At 39.8% G+C, this 22992-nt stretch overlaps 1 protein-coding gene across 28 annotated transcripts in view; it reads left to right on the forward strand.

Annotated features, from left to right (window-relative positions):
• The window catches only part of FRMD5 (FERM domain containing 5), a 333353-nt gene that overhangs the window by 94769 nt on the left and 215592 nt on the right, over nt 1-22992 (forward strand). For 3 of the 28 annotated variants that reach the window (XM_084971718.1, XM_084971671.1, XM_084971713.1), the window contains one exon: nt 7534-7605. The exons of the other annotated variants lie outside the window; for them this stretch is intronic. The gene's annotated coding sequence lies outside the window, so the exon portion shown is untranslated. The remainder of the gene's footprint in view (nt 1-7533; nt 7606-22992) is intronic. 28 annotated transcript variants of the gene reach the window in all.

Genomic DNA, 22992 nt, shown 5'->3' on the forward strand with positions numbered 1-22992 from the left:
AGCCTGATTCCTCCAGCTCCGTTTTTCCTTTTCAGGATGTCTTTGGCTATTCTGGATCTTTTGTGCTTCCAATCAAATTTTAAAATATTTTGTTCGAGTTCTGTGAAAAATGTCCTTGGTAATTTGATAGGGATTGCATTGAATCTGTAGATTTCCTTGGGTAGTATAGTCATTTTGATAATATTAACTCTTCCAATCCATGAGCATGGTATATCTTTCCATCTATTTGTGTCATCTTTGATTTCTTTCATCAGTATCTTATATTTTTCAGAGTACAGGTCTTTTGTCTCTTTAGGTAGGTTTCCTCCTAGGTATTTTATTCTTTTGGATGTGATGGTAAACGGGATTGCTTCCCTAATTTCTTTTTCTGCTTTTTCATTGTTAGTATATAGAAATGCTGTTGATTTCTGTGTATCAATTTTGCATCCTGCAACTTCGCCAAATTCGTGGATGAGCTCTAACAGTTTTCTGGTAGAGTCTTTAGGATTCTCTAGGTATAGTATCATGTCATCTGCAAATAGAGATAGTTTTACTTCTTCCTTTCCAATTTGGATTCCTTTTCTTTCTTTTACTTCTCTGATTGCCATGGCTAGGACTTCCAAAGCTATGTTGAAGAGTAGTGGTGAGAGCAGACATCCTTGTCTTATTCCTGATCTCAGTGGGAATTCTTTCGGCTTTTCACCATTGAGAATGATGTTAGCCATGAGTTTGTTATATATGGCCTTTATCATGTTGAGGTAGATTCCTGTTGTGCCCACTTTCTGAAGGGTTTTTATCAGAAATGGGTGTTGGATTTTGTCACAGGCTTTTTCTGCGTCTATTGAGAGGATCATATTGGTTTTTATTCTTCAGTTTGTGAATGTGGTGTATCCCACTGATGGATTTGTGGATATTGAAGAACGCTTGCATCCCTGGGATAAATCGCACTTGATCATGATGTGGAATCCTTTTAATGTATTGTTGGATGTGGTTTGCTGGTATTTTGTTGAGGATTTTTGCATTGATGTTCATCAGTGAAATGGGCCTGTAGTTTTCTTTTTTTGTGGAGTCTTTGTCTGGTTTTGGTATCAGGGTGATGGTGGCCTCATAGAATGAGTTTGGGAGTGTTCCTTCTTCTGCAATTTTTTGAAATAGTTTCATAAGGATAGGTGTTAGCTCTTCTCTAAACGTTTGATAGAATTCACTTGTGAAGCCATCTGGTCCTGGACTTTTGTTTGTTGGAAGTTTTTTAATCACAGTTTCAATTTCAGTGCTTGTGATTGGTCTGTTTATCTTTTCCATTTCTTCTTGGTTTAGTCTTGGAAGATTGTACTTTTCTAAGATTTGTCCATTTCTTCTAGGTTTTCCATTTTATTGGCATATAGTTGCATATAGTAGTCTCTTATGATCCTTTGTATTTCTGTGATATCTGTTGTTATTTATCCTTTTTCATTTTTAATTTTATTGATTTGAGTCCTCTCTCTTTTTTTGCTTGATAAGTTTGGCTAGGGGTTTATCAATTTTGTTGATCTTTTCAAAGAACCAGCTTTTTGTTTCATTGATCTTTTCTAGGGGTTTTCTTTGTTTCTATTTCTTTGATTTCTGTTCTGCTCTTTATGATTTCTTTCCTTCTACTAACTTTAGGTCTTGTTTGTTCTTCTCTCTTGAGCTACTTTAGATGTAAAGTTAGCTTGTTTGAGCTTTTTCTTGTTTCATGAGGTGGGCTTGTATTGCTATAAACTTTCCTCTTAGAACAGCTTTTGCTGCATCCCATTGGTTTTGGAGTGTCGTATCTTCGTTGTCATTCACTGCTAGGTATTTTTTAATTTCCTCTTTGATTTCTTCAGTGATCCATTGGTTGTTTAGTAGCATGTTGTTTAGTCTCCATGTGTTTGTGTTTTTTGCAGTTTTTTTCTTGTTGTTGATGTCCAGTTGTATAGTGTTGTGGTCAGAAAAGATGCTTGATATGATTTCAATTTTCTTAAAGTTACCAGGGTTGGATTTGTAGCCCAGGATATGATCAATCTTAGAGAATGTTCCATGGGCACTTGAGAAGAATGTGTATTCGGTTGCTTTTGGATGGAATGTCCTAGAAATATCTATTAAGTCCATCTGGTTTAATGCATCATTCAGGGCCTGTGCTTCCTTATCGATTTTCTGTGTGGTTGATCTGTCCATTGCTGTAAGTGGGGTGTTAAAGTCCCCCACTATGATTGCGTTATTGTTGATTTCTCCTTTTAAGGTTGTTGGCAGTTGCCTTATATATTGTGGTGAACCTAGGTTGGGTGTGTAGATATTTAAAATTGTCATATCTCCTTCTTGGATTGATCCTTTGATCATTAGGTAGTAACCTTCCTTGTCCCTTAAAATATTCTTCATTTTAAAGTCTATTCTGTCTGATATGAGTATTGCTACTCCAGCTTTCTTTTGATCCCTGTTTGCATGAAATATTTTCTTCCATCCTCTCACTTTCAATTTGTATACGTCCCTGGAAGTGACGTGGTCTCTTGAAGACAGCATATATATGGGTCTTGTTTTTGTATCCATTCAGCCAGTCTATGTCTTTTGGTTGGGGCATTAAGTCCATTAACATTTAAGGTAATTATTGATATGTATGTTCTTATTGCCATTTTATTAATTGCTTTGGATTTGCTTTTGCTGCTCTTTTTTCTTTCCTTCTTCTCTTGTTCTTTTCTACCTAGTATTTGTTGTAAGGCTGGTTTAGTGTTGCTGAATTCTCTCAGCTTTTGCATATCTGTGAAGGTTTTGATTTCTCCTTCAAATCTGAATGAGAGCCTTGCTGGGTAGAGTAATCTTGGTTGGAGGTTTTTTCCTTTCATCATGTTAAGTATATCATGCTACTCCCTTCGGGCCTGCAGAGTTTCTGCTGAAAAATCTGTTGATAACCTTATTGGGGTTCCCTTGTATGTTATTTGTTTCTTTTCCCTAGCTGCTTTCAAGATTTTTCTCTTTGTCTTTCATTTGGGTCAGTTCAATTAATATGTGTCTCGGGGTGTTCCTCCTTGGGTTTATTTTATATGGTACTCATTGTGCTTCCTGGATTTGAGTGAGTGATTCCTTTCCCATGTTAGGGAAGTTTTCAGCTATTATCTCTTGGAATATTTTTTCTGTCTCCTTCTCTCTCTCTTCTCCTTCTGGCACCCCTATAATACGAATGTTGGTGCTTTTAACGTTGTCCCAGAGTTCTCTGAGACTCTCTTCATTTGTTTTCAGTCTTTTTTCTCTTTTCTGTTCTGCATCCGTAATTTCCACTAATATGTCCTCCACCTCACTTATTCGTTCTTCTCCCTCCTGTATTGTGCTGTTAGCTGCTTCTAGTGCATTTTTTATTTCAGTTATTGTATTTTGCATCTCTTCTTGTTTAAGTTTTATATCTTGTATCTCTTTGCTCAGTGTTTCCTGTAAGTTATCCATCTTTGCCTGTAGTTTATTTCCAATGTCTTGCATCATCTTCAGCATCAACAGTCTAAAGTCTTTTCCTGGAGGCTGAGAATCTCCTCCTTGCTTAGCTGTTTTTCTGGGGTTTTTCCTTTCTCCCTCATCTGAGTTATAGTTCTCTGTCTTTTCATTTTTATAGGTTTTTGGTGTGGTGACCTTTTTTTTTTTTATAATTTTTTTTATTTTCCCACTGTAGAGCAAGGGGGTCAGATTATCCTTACATGTATACATTGCAATTACAGTTTTTCCCCCACCATTTCTTCTGGTGCAACATGAGTATCTAGACAAAGTTCTCAATGCTATTCAGCAGGATCTCCTTGTAAATCTATTCTAAGTTGTGTCTGATAAGCCCAAGCTCCCGATCCCTCCCACTCCCTCCCCCTCCCATCAGGCAGCCACAAGTCTCTTCTCCAAGTCCATGATTTTCTTTTCTGAGGAGATGTTCATTTGTGCTGGATATTAGATTCCAGTTATAAGTGATATCATATGGTATTTGTCTTTGTCTTTCTGGCTCATTTCACTCAGGATGAGATTCTCTAGTTCCATCCATGTTGCTGCAAATGGCATGATGTCATCCTTTTTTATGGCCGAGTAGTATTCCATTGTGTATATATACCACATCTTCCGAATCCAGTCATCTGTCGATGGACATTTGGGTTGTTTCCACGTCCTGGCTATTGTGAATAGTGCTGCAATGAACATGCGGGTGCACGTGTCTCTTTTAAGTAGAGTTTTGTCTGGATAGATGCCCAAGAGTGGGATTGTGGGGTCATATGGAAGTTCTATGTATAGATTTCTAAGATATCTCCAAACTGTTCTCCATAGTGGCTGTACCAGTTTACATTCCCATGTGGTGACCTTTTTACAGATAATAGGGTTGTAGCCTCTCTTACTTCTGGTGTCTGCCCCCCTTGTGGCTGAAGTTGGTATGGGGGGCTTGCTTTACACTTCCTGATGGGAGGGGCTGATGCCTGCCCCCTGGTAGGTGGAGCTGTTTCTAATCCCTCTGGTGGGGTGGGACTTTGTCTCTGGATGGGATTAGAGGCAGCTGTGTGCCTGAGGGGTCTTTAGGTAGCCTGTTTATTGAGGGGTGGGGCTGTGATCCCACCTGAATTGTTTGCCCTGGGGCTTCTTAGCACTGACTGATGGGTGTGGCCAGATTTTCCCAAAATGGCCACCTCCAGAGAAAGGCACAGCTGCTGAATATTCCCGAGAGCCTTACTTTCAATGTCCTTCCCTCACAACAAGCCATGTTCACCCCTGTTTTCCCAGGATGTGCTCCAAGAACTGCAGTCAGGTTTGACTCAGATTCCCATGGAGACTTTGCTTTGCCCTGGGACCCAGTGCACATGAAAGTCTGTGTGCACCTTTTAAGAATGGGGTCTCCATTTCCCCCAGTTCCATGAAGCTCCTGCGCACAAGCCCCACGGGCCTTCAATGCCAGATGCTCCAGGGCTCTTTCTCCCAGTGCCAGATCCCCACACGTGAGAGTTTGATGTGTGGCTCAGAACTCTCACTCCTGTAGGTGAGTCTCTGTGAACCAGTTAGTTTCCAGTCTGTGGAGCTTCCCACCCAGGAGGTATGGGGTTGTTTATATCACGAAATCGCCCCTCCTGCCTCTTGATGTGTCCTCCTCTTTTTCTTCTGGAGTAGGATATCTTTTTTAAGGTTTCCAGTCCATTTGGGTGAAGAGTGCTCAGTCTTTAGTTGTGAATTTTGTTGTTTTTAGGAGAGAAGTTGAGCTCCAGTCCTTCTATTCCGCCATCTTAATCCTGTCTCTGTACTTTAAATGAGTGAATTAGTGTGAGTTATATCTAAATAAAGCTGTTTGATCTATCTATTTATATCTCAACAGAGTGATAACTTGAAAATGCATGTTATAAGGGGAGGTAAAAAGTCAGTCTATATTGTACAGAATTGTCTAATCAAAATTAATATAAAACTGCTTCACAGTTTGAGTAGAAGGAATCATTTCCCCTTGGAAGGTAAAAAGACCCCATAGCTTGTGGTCATTTAATTAATATTTAAATCCTACTTTCTCCTTTTCTGGAGAAACTTTGGACTCTAAGAGGCCTGTATTATTCTGACAAAGTCTCAGAGACTAGCACCATTGCAGACGATGGGAGTCAAGTGGACACCGAGGCTGGCTATGTCCCCAAGGCTATACTTACATCTGGGCAAATGGCAGGAGGACAATGCATCCAATGTATCAGCCACAAAGAGGTTTTTCTTCCTGATTGACCATATGTGTCTTCTTGTCCCAGCCAGGTCTCTCTTGGAAAACAGAAAGAAAAAAATACAACCGCAAATCTCCCAGCCATAACTGCTGCTAGGATTTTTTTTATCCCTCTCCCAGCATCCCAGGGTATGAGGGTAGGCACAGCCTTTGTTCCAAAGTTGTCATCTCCGTTTGTCCGTTTCCCTTATTCATTCCTTTTAGTTCTCCAAGCCTTGGACCAAAAGATTGTGACTGGTGAGCTTTTCTGATTTGTTCACTCTGTCAGGCCCCCACAGTGTACAGCTGGGAGCACAGCCAATTTCTCTGTCCTTTGCCTGTCTTTCATCCCCAAGCAAGTCAGTGAGCCCTTAAGTGCAACTCTAACCACCCACCACCATAGTGGGGTGGGTGGGCTCTGGACTGGAAACTCCACAGCCTAATCACCCCACTCTTTGGAACTCTTAAATAGTTACCTGTGAATTATTTTTAGTCTGCACGACAGAATGAAAGTTTGCTTGGGAATTTCTGGGAAGACTTGTCTTTAAACAAACAAATAAATAAAAACTACATTTCATTCCAAGCTAGGTCAGTTTATTCCTTTCCTTTTCCTATCAAAGAGTAGTCTTCAGTTTTTTACCCTTATTTTTCTATGCCTCTTTCAGTTTAGCTTTAATTTCTATTGATTTGCCAGATCTGTTAACCAGAAATAAAATTCTTATAAATTGAGGTCCCCCTTCATGCCAAAACCTTCAGTCTGCATTCTGTTTGACTTTAGCAGTAACACTCCTAACCACTTCCTCCTCCTCAGAACTCTCTCTTCCTTTGACTGGAACTCAGCTTATACTTAACGAATTCAACAACCTTTTCTCATACTGAAGTATGGAGGCAAGACACATTCCATTGTCTCTTGCGATGAACTACATAATCTCTCATCCCCTAACTGGAGTATTCTCTCAAGGCTCTACCTGTGGATGCGTGTGGTTTATGTTTAGACTTTGTGGTCCAGCCTAGTGGATGTGACTGACAGGTTAAACGTAACTGCAAAGAAGGGATAATGGTACCAAGTGAGCTGCCATTGAGTGTGAAAATGGCAATCACTATAAAAATCAATTAACAAGGCTTTTTTTTTTTTTTTTTTTTTTTTTTTTTTTCCTTTTTAGGGCTGCACACAGGGCATAGGGAAGTTCCCAGGCGAGGGGTCGAATTGGAGCTGCAGCTGCTGGCGACAGCCACGGCCACAGCAACGTGAGGTTCAAGCCACGTCTGCAACCTACACCACAGCTCATGGCAGCGCTGGATCCTTAATCCACCGAGCGAGGTCAGGGGTCGAACCCGAATCCTCATGGATACTAGTCGGATTCGTTTCCTTTGAGCTGTGACGGGAACTCCCTAAAAAGGCTTTTCAACACATCAGTACTGCAAAGCATTTCAGCCTTGCAGTACCTTAAGCCAGGGTTCTCTAGACTTTAGAGAGCTCATAATCACTGAGGGTAATGGTTTAAAATAGATTTCTGGACCCCCTCCAAACCTGTGATTCATACTTTCTTCATGTGGGGCCCAGGAAACTGCATTTTTAAAAAAGCATCCAAATGATTCTGATGCAGTTGTCCATTCATCATTCTCAGAGCAAACAATGCCACAATCCCCTTTTCTTCCTACATCCCTAGAGAGTAAGGAGAACTACCGGTAATTTGCAAAATATGGTATAAGTTGCCCAAGACTTGGAATATATCTATTTCTGAAATAATAACAGTACTCACCAACTTATATTTGTTCATCCTTACCCTGGGAACAGATATATTTGTTTCCATTCTTGACAGTGAAGATCTAAAGGAAGCAGGCATACCAGTTCTATCAGTCTATTTCTACCTTCACAGGAGTTTCAGAAGCATCTGTAAGAGGCCTGGAATCTGGAAGCACCCAAGGGAATTAACAAGAAGAAATATATAGTAAGTAGGTTAGTTAATGAGGTTATGGTGTTAGTGGTTTTTTTTTTTTCACATTGTTTAAGATATTTCACTATGCCTACAATTGAGGGAAAACATATACTTATTTGTCTGGATTTTATACACTCACTGCTATCTACAAGCTTTCTCTGTGCTCCCCCTCCTGGGAGAAAGAACCACAGAGTTACATGAATAGCTACCCATCACAAAGGAGGCTTTTCTAGATTGGCATTGCAAGGCCTGAAGGGCTAGTTTATTTATAGCTGCAGGAGCTAGTTCTCTGGTTTGGGTCCTTGAGCTTAACAAGTAGAAGGAATCCAGAAAAGTCAGGATTCTTTTCCTACAGCAACTTCTTTGGAAGGTAGAATCTCAGGCTCAGAAGTCACGCTGCCTGTGGCTCACATCTGCCTTAGGGGATAACTGGTTCCTCACATGGTGTATCGCTGACTTGTTTGTCACTTTCTTTTGTTACAAGAAGCCTTGGGTGGGGTGTGAGGTCACTAAGATTAATAATGTAGAAGTGATTTTTAGTTCAGAGGAACAGCTTGTCAACAGCTTGTATTTTTAAATGTTGTACTAGATGTTGTACTAGGAAGAAGTATGTTGTGTTCATAGGTTATGTGCTTCGTTATTAGTAACTGCAGTGCATCTGTACCCTAATTATTTCTAGTACTTTGGATTGCTGTTAGGTGACAATGTGGGTATTTGGAATGCAAAATAATTATTAAGGAGCCATCATATATAGTCAGGGTGATTGGATTTCAGCTCTAGTGAATAAAATTTAAACTTGTCCTCTCAGCCCTCTACCTTTTAAAATAAGATTTCTGAATATACTTTAGTGTTGTATTCCTATTCTGGCTATACTTAGAGTTTAGGGAGGTTTGCAGAGTGTTAAATACTCCAAATGAAATCACCAAGAGGCCAAGATTGCAAAAACTGCATTGTCAGAATAGTTTGTTTAAACCCACACAAGGTTATCTTTTTAAAATTTGTGGAATTGTGTGACTCTTTATGGAGAACTCAGGGTTGTTTAGATGTGTTTCTAATACCAAAGATGGCCTTGTGGCTGCTTCCATGGCAAACCTGAAACCATCCCAGGGCTGACCTCTTTGTAGTGGTTGCAAGTAGACAACAAAAGATAATGCTTTTGTGTCTTGGATACTGGTAAGCCTAGACAACAAACAATCTCCATCTCTCCTAAGGGAGTCAGGCTATCAAGCTAATTTTGAAGAGAGGAGAATAGAATGATGGGATGAGTCGGAATAGGGGCCAAGGATTCCAACTTTGCTTCTTTATCCCATTCTCTAGACCTGAGGACTGCACTTACTTTTAACAGTAAGTTAAAAAGTAACTTTTCTCCCACAATCACATGATGGGAATGCATGTGGGTAAGAGAAATTACATTGGCCTCCCAAGAGGACTTAATGTAGAAGGCCTGGATTTGGTATTCAGAATGTCCATTGATCAGCAGCACTAGCATCACCTGGGAGCTTGTTATTTTCCATAATTTCAAGCCCCTTCTCAGACCTACTAGATCAGAATCTGTCATTTAAAAAGACACCCAGGTGATTTGCATGCATGTTGAAATTTGAGAAGCACTGGCATAGGGAATTATGGCTAGTATTTATTTTACTGGTTACGAGCACTCTATATTCCAACCTCTTTTGATCATTTAAAATGTCTGTGAACTTGCCAGAACTGACTAGAACTACAGCATATTGATAGGAGGGAGGTATTTGTATGTGGAGGTGATTGGCTTCCATATAGAAGCCATATAACACCCAGCAAAAACAGTTTCTGATGATATTGCCCTTAATCTGGGAGCCCAAAGGATAGTGTCATCTTTCTGATACCTTACTAGTGTCCTCCTTTACTTTTTTTTTTTTTTTTCTTTTTTTGCGAGGAGGAGACTGATATCTTTATTGCTTTGGGGAAGGGCATGGCCCAGGAGCCCTTGGTGGGGTGGGTCCTCTTCCTCTTCACCATCACAGGCTTCTGGCTGCGCAGGATGGCACTGGCTCTGCGGACGTCGGCCATGCGCAAATCCCGGCGGTACTTGTTCTTTCAGATCATGTGCCCAATGCTGCTAAGAGTGGCTCGGGCATTCTTGTTGATGGTAGTCTGCACGGTTCTTCACTTCATCACCACCACGACTCCTTTGCTGTCCACCTCCGGCTCCACGCCCACAGTTTTGTGGCGAATCAGCTTGTTGCCCCGGAAGGAGTCGCGGGCCTTCAGGTTATTGGGTTTGGTGCTGTACATCTGCTCGTTCCTCTTGATTAGGAAGCTGGAACCGTTCCGCACTGCCAGCTGCACCACCAGCCGTTGCAGATGCGCGGACTTGATGGTAGCTGCGGTGGTGGTCGTGAGATGCGGCCATGTGGTAGGACGAAAGGCCGCACCTCACCTCCTCTCCCTACTTTACTTTGATGGATACATTGAGAAGCGGTTCACTGTTCTTTATCTGCAAAGCCAGCACCTTTACTATAAATGGCAAATAGTTGATTTTAAAAACTCAAAAGATAATTTTTATATAAAGTTTTCTTGCATGAAGTTTGTAGATTTGTTGGGAAAAGGTGGCTTTGTCTAATTTTGCCTGATATATTTATGTAATTACTCTAATATGTGACTTAAAAATTTTTAATTGCACTGGAATTGGTTTGCAACCTTGTCTTAGTTTCTGATGTACAGCAATTAGTTATAAGTATGTATTTCTTTTTCATATTATTTTCCATTGTGGTTTATTATAAGATATTGAATATAGTTCCCTGTGCTATACAGTAAGACCTCATTGTTTCTCTGTTTTATATGTAGTAGTTTATATTTGCTTATCCCAAACTCCTCATTTATCCCTCCTCCACTCCCTTTCCCTCTTGGTAACCATACATTTGTTTTCTATGTCTGAGTCTGTTTCTGTTTCATAAATAAGTTCATTTGTATCATTTTTTAGGTTCCACATATAAGTGAGACCATATGATATTTGTCTTTCTTTTTGTGACTTCATTTAGATGATTATCTCTATGTCCATCCATGTTGCTATACATGGCATTATTTCATTAGTTTTTATGGCTGAGTAGTGTTCCATTGTGTATGTATGCCACATCTTCTTTGTCCATTCTTCTGTCAGTGGACATTTAAGTTGCTTCCATGTCTTTACTATTGTAAATAATGCTGCATGAACATTAGGATGCATGTGTCTTTTCGAATTAGAGTTTTCTCCAGGTATATGCCTGGGAGTGGGATTGCTAGATCATATGGCAATTCTATTTTTAGGTTTTTAAGGAACCTCCATACTGCTTTCCATAGTTTCTGCACTAATTTACATTCCCACCAACAGTGTAGGAGGGTTCTCTTTTCTCCACATTCTCTCCAGCATTTGTTTTTTTGTAGACCTTTTGATGATGGCCATTCTGATCGATGGGAGGTGATACCTCATTGCAGTTTTGATTTGCATTTCTCTAATAGTTAGTGATACTGAGCATCTTTTCATGTGCATATTGACCATCTGTATGTCTTTGGAGAAATGTCTATTTAGGTATTCTGCCCATTTTTTAAAACCGCTAAACCCATGGCATATGGAAGTTCCCGGGCCAGGAATTGAATCCAAGCCACAGCTGTGACCTGTGCTGCAGCTGTGGCAATGCTGGATCCATTAGCCCACTGCACTGGGATGGGAAATTGAACCTGAACCTCACCAGGGACCCAAGCTGCTGCAGTCAGATTCTTAACTCACTGCACCACAGCAGGAACTCCAATTCTACCCATTTTTTGATTGGGTTATTTTTTGTTGTTGAGTTGTATCATTTGTTTGTATACTTTGAAAATTAAGCCATTATTGGTTGCATTGCTTGCAAATATTTTCCCCCAATGTAGGTTGTCTTTTCGTTTTTTTAAAAAATTATTTCCTTTGCTTTGCAAAAGCTTTAAGTTTGATTAGATTCCATATGTTTATTTTGCTTTTATTTCTATTGTCTTGGGAGACTAGCCTAAGAAAACATTACTGCAATTTATGTCAGAGAATGTTTTGTCTGTGTTCTCTTCTGGGAGTTTTATGGTATCATATCTTACTGTAATATGTGATTTTTAAAGGAATTAAATGAATGTAAAACATGTAGGCAGTAAGATGTGGAGTAGGGTCTCCCTTTAAGTCACAATTGTGACAGGGTCTCTTTATGAGGCATCAGAGGTGTCAGATGACCATTGGGGGGAAAATGGTATGTGTACAGTTGGGGTTCACAGTTGACTAACTCTTTGAGTAAAGGGAGACCCAAGGCTCTGGCTGAAGCTATCTCCTGGATTGTTTTTCTGCTAGTGTCTCCTTTTGTGGAGAATATGCTTTCTGTTCAGTGAAGAGTCCAGTGACCAGAGAGAGTCACACACATTGGCATTGAAGCTTAGACTTTTTATTTTATTTTTGTTACTCTGAAGTTCTGGGAGTGTGACATTTCTTTTTTGGATGCTTTAGGCACATATAACAGGGTCAGGCTAGGTCTGTGCTGCTGCAGGTCCTTTATCCAGTGCTTTAAGATGACATTTTATATCAGGATGCAGTACACATGTCATTCAAAGGCCATTCTGTAGCTGTGGAAACATAAGGACTCACTGAGTTTGCCATGGTTGCATGCAAATATTTGAAAAAGTCAAATGCCTGTCTGAAACAGTTTGTTGGGCTGTTATTGGAGGAAAACAAGAACAAGCTAAAATCAGTTGTTTGAGAGGAATATTTGGCATGGTTTCCCTGAAGTTGGACAAACGTAATTTGTCCGGGTACCCATCTGGGCACACAGTAGCAGTCCTTCTGCCCACAGAAGGAATTTGCACACATTAGACATGTCACTAGTCTGAATCCCCAGGGCATACATAGATCATCCCCATCTGTGTATTTGCTTGCATACACTCTTGTATGTTATATCTATGTATAGTGTTGAAGGCAGAGCCTCCCCCAGGCTGCCTTGCTTTCTTTGAGCTTCTCCCTGTAGTTGGCACTGACTGTACCTTCTGTTCTTCCAAGGTTCGTACAGATGTCAGGCTGTTGGGGGCTCTGCTTCTTGTCTGCCTGACCTGAACACTTTCATAGCCATGTCATTCTAGCAGTTGAAATCTGACCTCACATAAGTCTTATGGCCCAAAGTCTCCTCCAGACAGCATGGTTGCAGAGGAGATTGACACCTTAGAATTTGTCACTCATCCTGTACTTCCTACAAAGTGAGGGCAGTTCTTCCTTTTCTCCCTTTAAGTTTACTATATTCTCATTCATCAATCCTAGCAAAGTTGATTTTACCATCAGAAGTATCTGTTTATTTTAGAGAACAAAGTGTTTTTGCTGGGCTTCTTGTTCTCTCACTTGCTTTTGTGGAGAGAGAGAAAATCCTGTGCTCCATAAACTAAAATGATAGCATTACAATTTTGCCTAAAATTTTACATGATTTGATTAACTACTATCAATAAGTCTATGAGTAAAATCTTCTAGACATCCATCCTCCACTTTTTGGCAGCTGATCCACTATCCTGTTTCTCATACTTGCCAAAGCAGACTCTACACTTTGTGGTCTGAAACATCTTACTAAGGAGATGTGACAAGGGTCCCTCACCATCATCCTTCCTTCTTACTTGCTTCTGACATTTCTCAGTGAGTAGTGGACATGTGTACAACTGGAAAACACAGTACTCTTTGCACATTGACCTTAGGCACATTGTGGTTTATGAAATGGGTTGGCCCCAAACTGCCCTTTTAAAAATTTCCTTCTACAAAATTTATTTCAAAGAAACCTACTGCTAAATCAGTTCTTCAGTAGTATGCTGGGGAATTTGCTTCAATATTTTAAAAGTGCACATAAAGGAAAAGTGCTGCATATGTGATCAAATAGATCAACTTGATTTGAAATGATAGGCATGGTTTACTCTCACACTTATGGATGGCATGATGGTGAGCTTTCCTGGAGTCTATTTTGGATTGAGGTGGGCTTTCATGGCCAGACCTTACCCAGTCAGGGCTGCCTTTGAGTGCAGCCTACAGTTGGAAGGATTAGGGCAAGAAGGGGGAGAACATAAAGGGACATTTCCTTTATTAATGGGTTTCCAGTCAGCTATGCCTAAACAAGGTAGCTGAACTCTGGGAAAGCTCCAGAGCCTTACTGCAAGAAGATGCATTTGGAAGAGAGGAAGAGAGTTCAATGAAGGTCAGAAAATATTAGCCAGGAGTTCCCGTCGTGGCGCAGTGGTTAACGAATCCGACTAGGAACCATGAGGTTGCGGGTTCGATCCCTGCCCTTGCTCAGTGGGTTAAGGATCTGGCATTGCCGTGAGCTGTGATGTAGGCTGCAGACGCGGCTCGGATCCCGCGTTGCTGTGGCTCTGGCGTAGGCCGGTGGCTACAGCTCCGATTCAACCCTGGCCTGGGAACCTCCATATGCCGCGGGAGCGGCCCAAGAAATAGCAACAATAACAACAACAACAACAAAGGCAAAAGACAAAAAAAAAAAGAAAAAAAAAAAAAGAAAATATGAGCCAGAGAGAAGACAAGGTATAGGAGAATCGAAGCCTGGTTCAGCAGCAACTGTCAGGCGTTTCTTCTTGGATGTGAAGCTCAGGGCTCATTCTTTTTTTTTTTTAATGTAATTTTATTGCCATATAGTTGGTTGATTTACAATATTGTATTAGTTTCAGATGTACAGAAAAGTGAATCAGTCATACATATAAATATATCCATTCTTTTTTCCTACATGGGTTATTACAAACTATTGAGTAGATTTTCCTGTGCTGTATGGTAGGTTTTCATTAATCAGGAGTCATTCTTCAAGTCCTGCTAAACAGATTGGGGGAACTAAGTCCTCTGGGGATGCTTGTTATACATACAGAGTCGTAGCCTGTCAGAGATTCTGATTCAGTAGATCTGAGGTAGCCTCCTGGAATCTGTGTGTACCATTGCTCCAGGAGATTCTTATGATTGGGTACTTCAGGGAAACAGTCTGCAGCTAGACTGCATTTATTTTGTTAGATGGGACTCTGTTGGCTGGCTCCCCAGGAGTCCAGTGAGTGAGTGATGAACAGTGAATCACTGCATCATGGTAATATTCATCTGTGGACGTAATGATTCCGTTGACGCTTTCTAAAGAGGCCATTTCTATGGGTCCCTCAATGAATTTTCCTAGAACTGTTTATCAGCCCGCTTGAAGTTTGTTAGATGAATTTGGTCTGATTAAAGATGGGAAAAATGGCTCCTCTGAACTCACTGCCTCTTCATCTTCCAAAACATCTTTCAGAATGTTCATGTTCATATATCAGTAACTCAGAGTGAATGCTGGCTGTAAAATGAAATAGGAATCATAGGCTTTGGATTTACATTATAGACATAAAACTTCTAAATATGTGTAGCCTAAAATAATTTTTGCCATGGTCAACAGAAATGTTAAGTAGAATGGAAAATAAACCTCAGGGACTGTACACTAACGGTGGATAACTTGTGAATCTAGGAGCTTGGTCAACACTGGAGGATTTCCAACACACTGGTAAGTGGGGATTTTTGTGGCTCAGTACAATGTTTATATCTTAGATAGGACTAGCTGGCTATAGGTATCTGAACAAAACTTGATCTAGCCTTAGTGGAAAGAATGGTTTATTATAAAGATAGAGGGGTTGGCAGACCCAAGAACAAGAGAGCAGCTGGGCCTCAGCTATAGGAACTAGGGAAAAAGTAGGAAGCCACTGCAGACCAAAGAGGTTCTTGGGCTCCCTCTTCCTTTGCTTTTGTTTGCACATCAGCCTCTTTCTTATCTATGTACAGACCTGATTTCTCTGCACCACTGTCTACTTGGTAGAAAAATGACTACCCGATGGTACCAGAGTTACTGCGTTACCACTGTTGTGGTTCCAGCCTCAGGGGATCTGCCTTGACTTTTTCATGGTTCTTATTCCACACTCTCAGGAGAGAAAATCTCATAGGCCTGGCTTGAGTCTGTGCGCATCCCTGGGCTCATGATAAATTCAAGGCTGCCAGAATCCATATTCTCTGAAAATATGGGATGCAATGCGGAGATGTGACCCCTGAGAAAGGAGGATCCTTGTGAGGTGATCTGCTCATCCCAAAAGACAGCTACTGCAGTGTGGATTGTTTATGATGTCTGTGATTTTTTTTTTTTCCAATGGGGCTGGATTATATTGCTTCCTTAAGATATCATTGTGGCTGCAGTGTTTTATCACCAAGGCATTGTTTCTCTTCTGTGCTTTTGCATGTGCTAACAGATCTAGTCATTCCCCTCCTTCCTCACCTGGCTGACCCCCATTCATGTTCAAGTTTCAGATCAAATGACTCTTCAGGAGAACTCATCAGTAAGTTTTCCTTGCTTCTATATGCACCTCCCTTCACCTGTCCCCGATGAGATCAAGATTTTTTGGCCTGAAGGAGGAAAGGAAAGTTTAGAAAATGTGCACCTCCTTAAAAATGAGCCCTAAGCCCTGTACTCCCCACCTAATTAATAGAAGTTTCTGCGCTAATAAAAGAGAGCAACACAGGGGCTAGAAGAAATGCACAATTACTATAATACACATCAAATAGAAGCTCCAGAAGAACAGTGTAGGAGGAGATAACATTAGGATATGGGATCAGTGAAAGACTTGCTGAAGGAGATTTCACTTGAGACAGGCCTTGAAATGTAGGTTGAGGTTGAGATGGCAGGAGACAGAGAATTTTAGATACAGAGGTCAGAATAAATAGGAGCATGAATGTAGCAAAATTCAAGGTGCAAAACTCACTTCACTAGAACGGAGGGTAGAGGTGCATTAGGAGATTAATCTAGAAGAGGTCACTTAGAAAGGATATCTTCTGTTGGGCAGAAAAGAAATTATACTTAATTCCATTGATGGGGGCAGGGGGAGCTATTGACAATTTTGGATCGAGGAATTACATCTTTAGAATGTAAACTCTGTAAGAAGGGCTTAATCTCTAGAATATATAAGCAACTTATACAACTCAACAGCAAAAAAACCAATCAATCAATGGAAAAATGGGCAAAAGACCTGAATAGACATTTCTCCAAAGAAGATATACAGATGGCCAACAAACACATGAAAAAATGCTCAACATCGCTGATTATAAGAGAAGTGCAAATGAAAACTACCATGAGATACCACCTCACACCAGTCAGAATGGCCATCATTAATAAATCGACAAATAACAAGTGCTGGAGGGGCTGTGGAGAAAAGGGAACCCTCCTGCACTGCTGGTGGGAATGTAAACTGGTACAGCCACTATGGAGAACAGTTTGGAGATACCTTAGAAATCTATACATAGAACTTCCATATGACCCCACAATCCCACTCTTGGGCATCTATCCGGACAAAACTCTCCTTAAAAGAGACACATGCACCCGCATGTTCATTGCAGCCCTATTCACAATAGCCAGGACATGGAAACAACCCAAATGTCCATCGACAGATGACTGGATTCAGAAGAAGTGGTATATATACACAATGGAATACTTCTCAGCCATAAAAAAGAATGACATAATGCCATTTGCAGCAACATGGATGGAACTAGAGAATCTCATACTGAGTGAAATGAGCCAGAAAGACAAAGACAAATACCATATGATATCACTTATAACTGGAATCTAATACCCAGCACAAATGAACATCTCCTCAGAAAAGAAAATCATGGACTTGGAGAAGAGACTTGTGGCTGCCTGATGGGAGCGGGAGGGAGTGGGAGGGATCGGGAGCTTGGGCTCATCAGACACAACTTAGAATAGATTTACAAGGAGATCCTGCTGAATAGCATTGAGAACTTTGTCTAGATACTCATGTTGCAACAGAAGAAAGGGTGGGGGAAAAACTGTAATTGCAATGTATACATGTAAGGATAACCTGACCCCCTTGCTCTACAGTGGGAAAATAAAAAAATAAAAAATAAATAAAAAAAAAGAATGTAAGCTCTGTAAGGTCAAAAGCCTGTGTCTTTTTCTCTGAATGTTATAGTAGCTTAGCATCTGATATAGAGAATGTGTACTGAACAAATAGCCATGACTCCATGAATGATTAGAACCATATTTTAGCAACAGTCTATCAGTACCACACAGAATGGGTATAGGGGAAAACTAGGAACTGCAAGAGCAACTTGGAGGTGAATACAGTAGTTTGGATGAGAATGAAGACCTCTCAGCTAGAACAGAAAGGATGGAGGCTGCCATAGTGAGATGCTGTAGAAGTAGAATCTGAAGCACCAGGCAGACAAACCAGAGGGAAGAGACCCTTTTAGTCAAGGGGGACTGGATTCTCCAAAGAGAGAGAGGACTGTACAAAAACTACAAATTACTGTTTTATGAGAGAAAATATGAAGTATTTTGTTGCTCTAGGTTTTAAAATTAAAAGTTGGTGGGCATTTAGGTTGCTTCCTTTTCTTGGCTATTTTAAACAGTGTTGCAGTGGACATTGGGGTACTTATATCTTTTTGAATTATGATCAATAAAGAACATTGGGGTGCTTATATCTTTTTGAATTATGATCAATATTGTACATAAATACAATGGAATATTTCTCAGCCTTAAAAAGCATGAAATAATACCACTTACAACAATATGGATGCAACTAGGGATTATCACACTAAATGAAGAAAGTCAGACAGAGGAAGAAAAATACCATACGAGATCATAACATGTAGAATCTAATAAAAATGGTACAATAGAGTTTACAAAACAGAAACAGACAAAAAATTTCAAAACCAAACTTATGTTTTACCAAAGTAGAAATGTAGGAGGGGTTTGGATTGATACATACACACTACATCTATAAAATAGATGGGTAACCAGGACATACTGTATGGGAAAAGAATCTGAAAAGGAATGGCATATGTATAATTGATTTACTTTGCTGTACACCTGAAATTAATACAACTTTGTAAGTCAACTATATTCCAATAAAATTAATTAAAAAATAAAAGTTGGGAACTTTAAAAAAATTCATTGGTATATAGTTGACTCACAATGTTGTATTAGTTTCAGGTGTTCAGCAAAGCAAATCAGCTATACATACACCTCTATCCATTTGTTTTTCCCATAGGTTATCACAGACTATTGAGTAGATTTTCCTGTGCTGTACAGTAGGTCCTTGTTAATTATCTGTTTTATATATAGTGGGCGTATATGTTATGCCTAAATAAATCATAAGTGATTTTTTAAAATATATACTTTAAGGTATGCTTTTCTCCCATCCTTGTGTCATCATACAGTGAGGTGCTCTGTTGTTGTTAGGCCCAAACTTTATCGTAAAATTCTTTCATACATGGGCCCTCTTTTTCCCCTTCCTCTCTTGACTGAGGGGGGAGCAGGAGGAAGGGAGGAGAAGAGGGCCTCATGCAGCACATTGTTGTAAAGAAAACAAACCAAAAACTGTCAGTTAAAAAAGAAAACTTCCTTTGGGCAGAAGTAAATTAAAAGAGTTGGCCTAGAGTTTCCATTCTCCAACAACAACAGGAAAGTTTGTGGAAAAAATGAGTGTTTAATGAAACAACCACCATGTTTATAAGGGTGTAGGTTGTAAACCTTCCAAAGATAATTTTCTGGAACTTAGTACTGTAGGGCTTTTACATTGATTCCCATTTTCCCCTCACAAAATCTTGTTCACATTCATATGTTGTGATTTATCTTCTTCCAAAGCTGCTTGTGTTTAGAAAAGAGCTAAATTAGTCAGAGAAGGGTTCGTTATGGACATTATCATGGGCCCTCTGCTGGGTACTGGTGATGAGGAGTCTTATAAATTGTTTAAGTTTCTTGTGCTCGGGGAATTTATAGTCCTGGCTTAGGAAACAGGAAAAAATGAAATAGCATTATATAGCACATACTAAGTGCCAAGGAAGACTGATTTCATAGTGTTTGTTTCATAAATGAATTGAAACAACCAGTCAGGTACACCATACCATTTAAATGGATTTAATTTATCATTTTCTTCTCCTTAAGGAGAACACTTAAGGATTTCCTAAAGATCTCATTGAGAGAGAAAATCATGTTTGACAAATTAAATAGAATGCGATTATTAATAGCTTACAGTTGCTATAAATTGATCTCAAATGCTTGGTACTTGAATAATGAAACAGGTTCTTTGATTTATGGTGTAACTCCATTGCCAAGTGTTTCCATAGTTACTGTGCTCTTTGTGCAAGGTCCCTGAGGTGGTTGTGTTAGATAGTCTCAAATTGCCCATTTTCTCAGATTGCATATTTGCAGTCTGTAGCCATGGAAAGAATTTAGTAGTTGTGGTAAGGATTCATAGTGGTCTTTTTAAAAATTCAAAACAAGGAAGGTAGAGTGATTAAAATACAGCACCTTCTTTGGAAATGAGTACAATAAGACTTAATTTAAAGACGCACATCTTGAGGGGAAAATTGCAGTTATTCATCTCTCTGGTAACTCAGAGAAGGCTTCCGCTGCATTTTGTCTTTGGTAAAAAAGTATCTTGAGCTGCCTGAGCTGGCTGTTGTGGCCAGATATTGTATGTGCAGAAATATAATTACAGGTCAATATGCAAAATCTGGCTATTACACACATAACTGAAGTTGGTAACATATATGAGGCATCTCAAGAGAGTAGTACTCACTAGATACTTTATTTATATCATCTCAGTAATTTTACAGGTGAGCCTTCTGAAGCTCTAAGAGATGAGTTAACTTGCTTATGGCCTTGCAGCTTGTAAGTGGGATCTAACATGATGTACTTTGATGTGTCTGACATTTACCAGTACCAGAGATTTTTACATTCCTGGCATCACCTTTGTGTGCCTCTGGCTTTAACTCCAGAATAGCTGAGTTAAACATGGAGACTGAAGTAGGAGTTACCTCCCTGACATACAAATTTAGTTCAAGTGAAGTCAGTGATGGAGGTGAGAGTGCATGTGAGCATGTGTGTTTACAGACACACTCATGTATATACTGCTAGGGGACAGTGTTGGAGTTTGTGCTGTGCCTCTCTCTTTAAGATAAAAGAAGGTGGGGGGAGACAAAATTTTATTAGGCCCTTAGGCCTTACCAGCTACTTTCTCATCTCTCCAGCCTTATAATCTACACTCTGGTGTCTTGACTTAGCTGGCTGCATGCACTGTGGACATCCTTGAATGAAATTGTTGCTAGTCTTTATGTCCCAAATATTTTCCTTAGCTTGCTCTGACTTCTGAAAGCCACCACAATAAAATGCCACCTGTTAGGAAACGATTGACTTTTTAAAGGACAGACGGGCATCCCTGTTTTTCTCCTGGGGTTTCTGGTATTGACAGAGAATGGTTAGTTTCAAATTATACACACACTTAAAACCATTGTAATAGCTTTATATAGGCTTTCTTTCTTATTTAACAAGAAGAATGGACCCACAGAGAAACATTTCAAAGCATGTCTGAGATTGTGAAGTAGGTTAGTGCTGAGGGCAAAAGTAAATGTGGGGAAAAAAGTAGAACTAGAGATTCAGAGCCACTGCCTTTCTGTCCCTTGTTGGTACATTCTTTCTATTTTATCAGACAGCCAGCTTTTACTTTCTCTAGAATCCTGTCTCTGGGTTTTTAGTGTAAATCAATAAAAAATAGGATTAATATGAAAGTTTATTTGCAGTATCAAATGTCCACTTGTTTTATACACTAAGAAATTCCTTAAACAAACCATTTTGATTGGTTCAGGAGAAAACCACTACTGAGTGGTAGTGCTTAATGGTTAAGGGGGTAGGGCCTTGAAGTCATATTGAACAGGATTCAGATCCCACCTCTGATAGTACTGGCTGTTTGGTTTCAGAGAAGCTAGTTAACCTTGTTAAACTTCAGTTTCCTGTCCTGTAAAACAAAGAGTAGTTCTTGCCTCCCAGAGTTTCTGTGACAATGAAAGGAGATGATGCCTATAAAGTGCCTATCATAGGGCCTGGTAGGTGACATGGAATAAATAGATGGTAGGGTCATTTTCCCTCTAATTCTAGTCTTCAGCACCTCTCTAGAGACATAGGTTTTAGGGGAAGGAAGAAGGTAACAGGCTAGGAGGGATGACCTAGAACGGTTGGTACCACTCAGGGGTGCACAGGTAGAATCACAACTTGTGGAAGAAGAATCAGGATGTCATTTCTCTCTTTCAAGTCCCAATACTGAACCAAAAAATGCATAGGTGAGGGACTATTATACTTATCCTGGAGTATCCTTAAAATTGTAGACTTCTTACCACATATTTATGATTCCACTAAAATGAAATTTCCAGAGTAGGCAAATCTATAGAGATAAAGTTGATGAAGAGTTGGTTAGGACTGGTGGGGACAGGGTTAGTGGGAAGTGGGGAATTTCTGCTAACGGGCACAGGGTTTCTTTTTGGGGTGTTGAAAATGTTCTAAAATTAATTATGGTGATGATCACGCAATACTCTGAATGCAGTAAGAACCATTGAATTGTATACTTTAAAAGACATTAATTGTACGGTGTGTGCACTGTATCTCAATAAAGTTAAGAAATTGTTGAATTCTTGCCTATCTTGTCAACAAGAATGTAATTTCACATGAGGAAACTGAGGAAAAGCAACTTGCACAGGTCATACAGGTAGTAAATGGTAAAGCCAAATTTCAAAAGTTCACTGTGGCTCCAAAACTGCCCTTAAAAAATTATATAAATATAATTATATGTAAATATATATAATTTTATATATATATATATGTATATATATATATATGTTGCTTTTTAGAGTCACACCTGTAGCTTATGGAAGTTCTTGAGCTAGGGGTTGAATTGGAGCTGCAGCTGCCAGCCTATGCCACAGCCACAGCAACGTGGATCTGGGACACATCTGCAACCTACACCACAACTCATGGCAACACCAGATCCTTAACCCACTGAGCGAGGCCTGGGATTGAACCCACATCCTCATGAATTCTAGTCAGGTTTGTTTCTGCTGAGCCACAATAGGAACTCACACACACACACACACACACGTATATACATATATACACATACACACACACATATAAAGAACAGTTTTAGGTTCACAGCAATTGAGCAAAAGGTACAGAATTCCCCTATACTGCCTCTTTCTACACATGCCCAGTCTACCACAAGATGGTACATTTGTTATAATTAATGAACCTACACTGGCACATCATTATCACCCAAAGTCCATAGTTTTACTAGAGTTTACTCTTGGTGTTGTATATTCTGTAGGTTTGGACAAATGTATAAGGACATGTATGCTCCAATGTAGTATTGTGTCATAGTTGTCTTTCTGCCATACAAATCCTCTCTGCTCACTTAAAAACCCATACTTCTAACTTTTGCAATAGGTTGTCCCTTTTCACCTTTCATTTTGTATATTTCAAAAGAGCTGTCCTGACTGCTTTCCCTTCTGAATTCATGGTATATGTTAAGTACATGTTCTTAAATTTTTATCATACC

Source organism: Sus scrofa, chromosome 1, assembly GCF_054392235.1.
Source record: "Sus scrofa isolate SSC_HxYL_T2T_F1_AM1 chromosome 1, Sscrofa_HxYL_maternal_Yorkshire_Landrace_v2.0, whole genome shotgun sequence".
Classification (NCBI taxonomy): Eukaryota; Metazoa; Chordata; class Mammalia; order Artiodactyla; family Suidae; genus Sus; species Sus scrofa.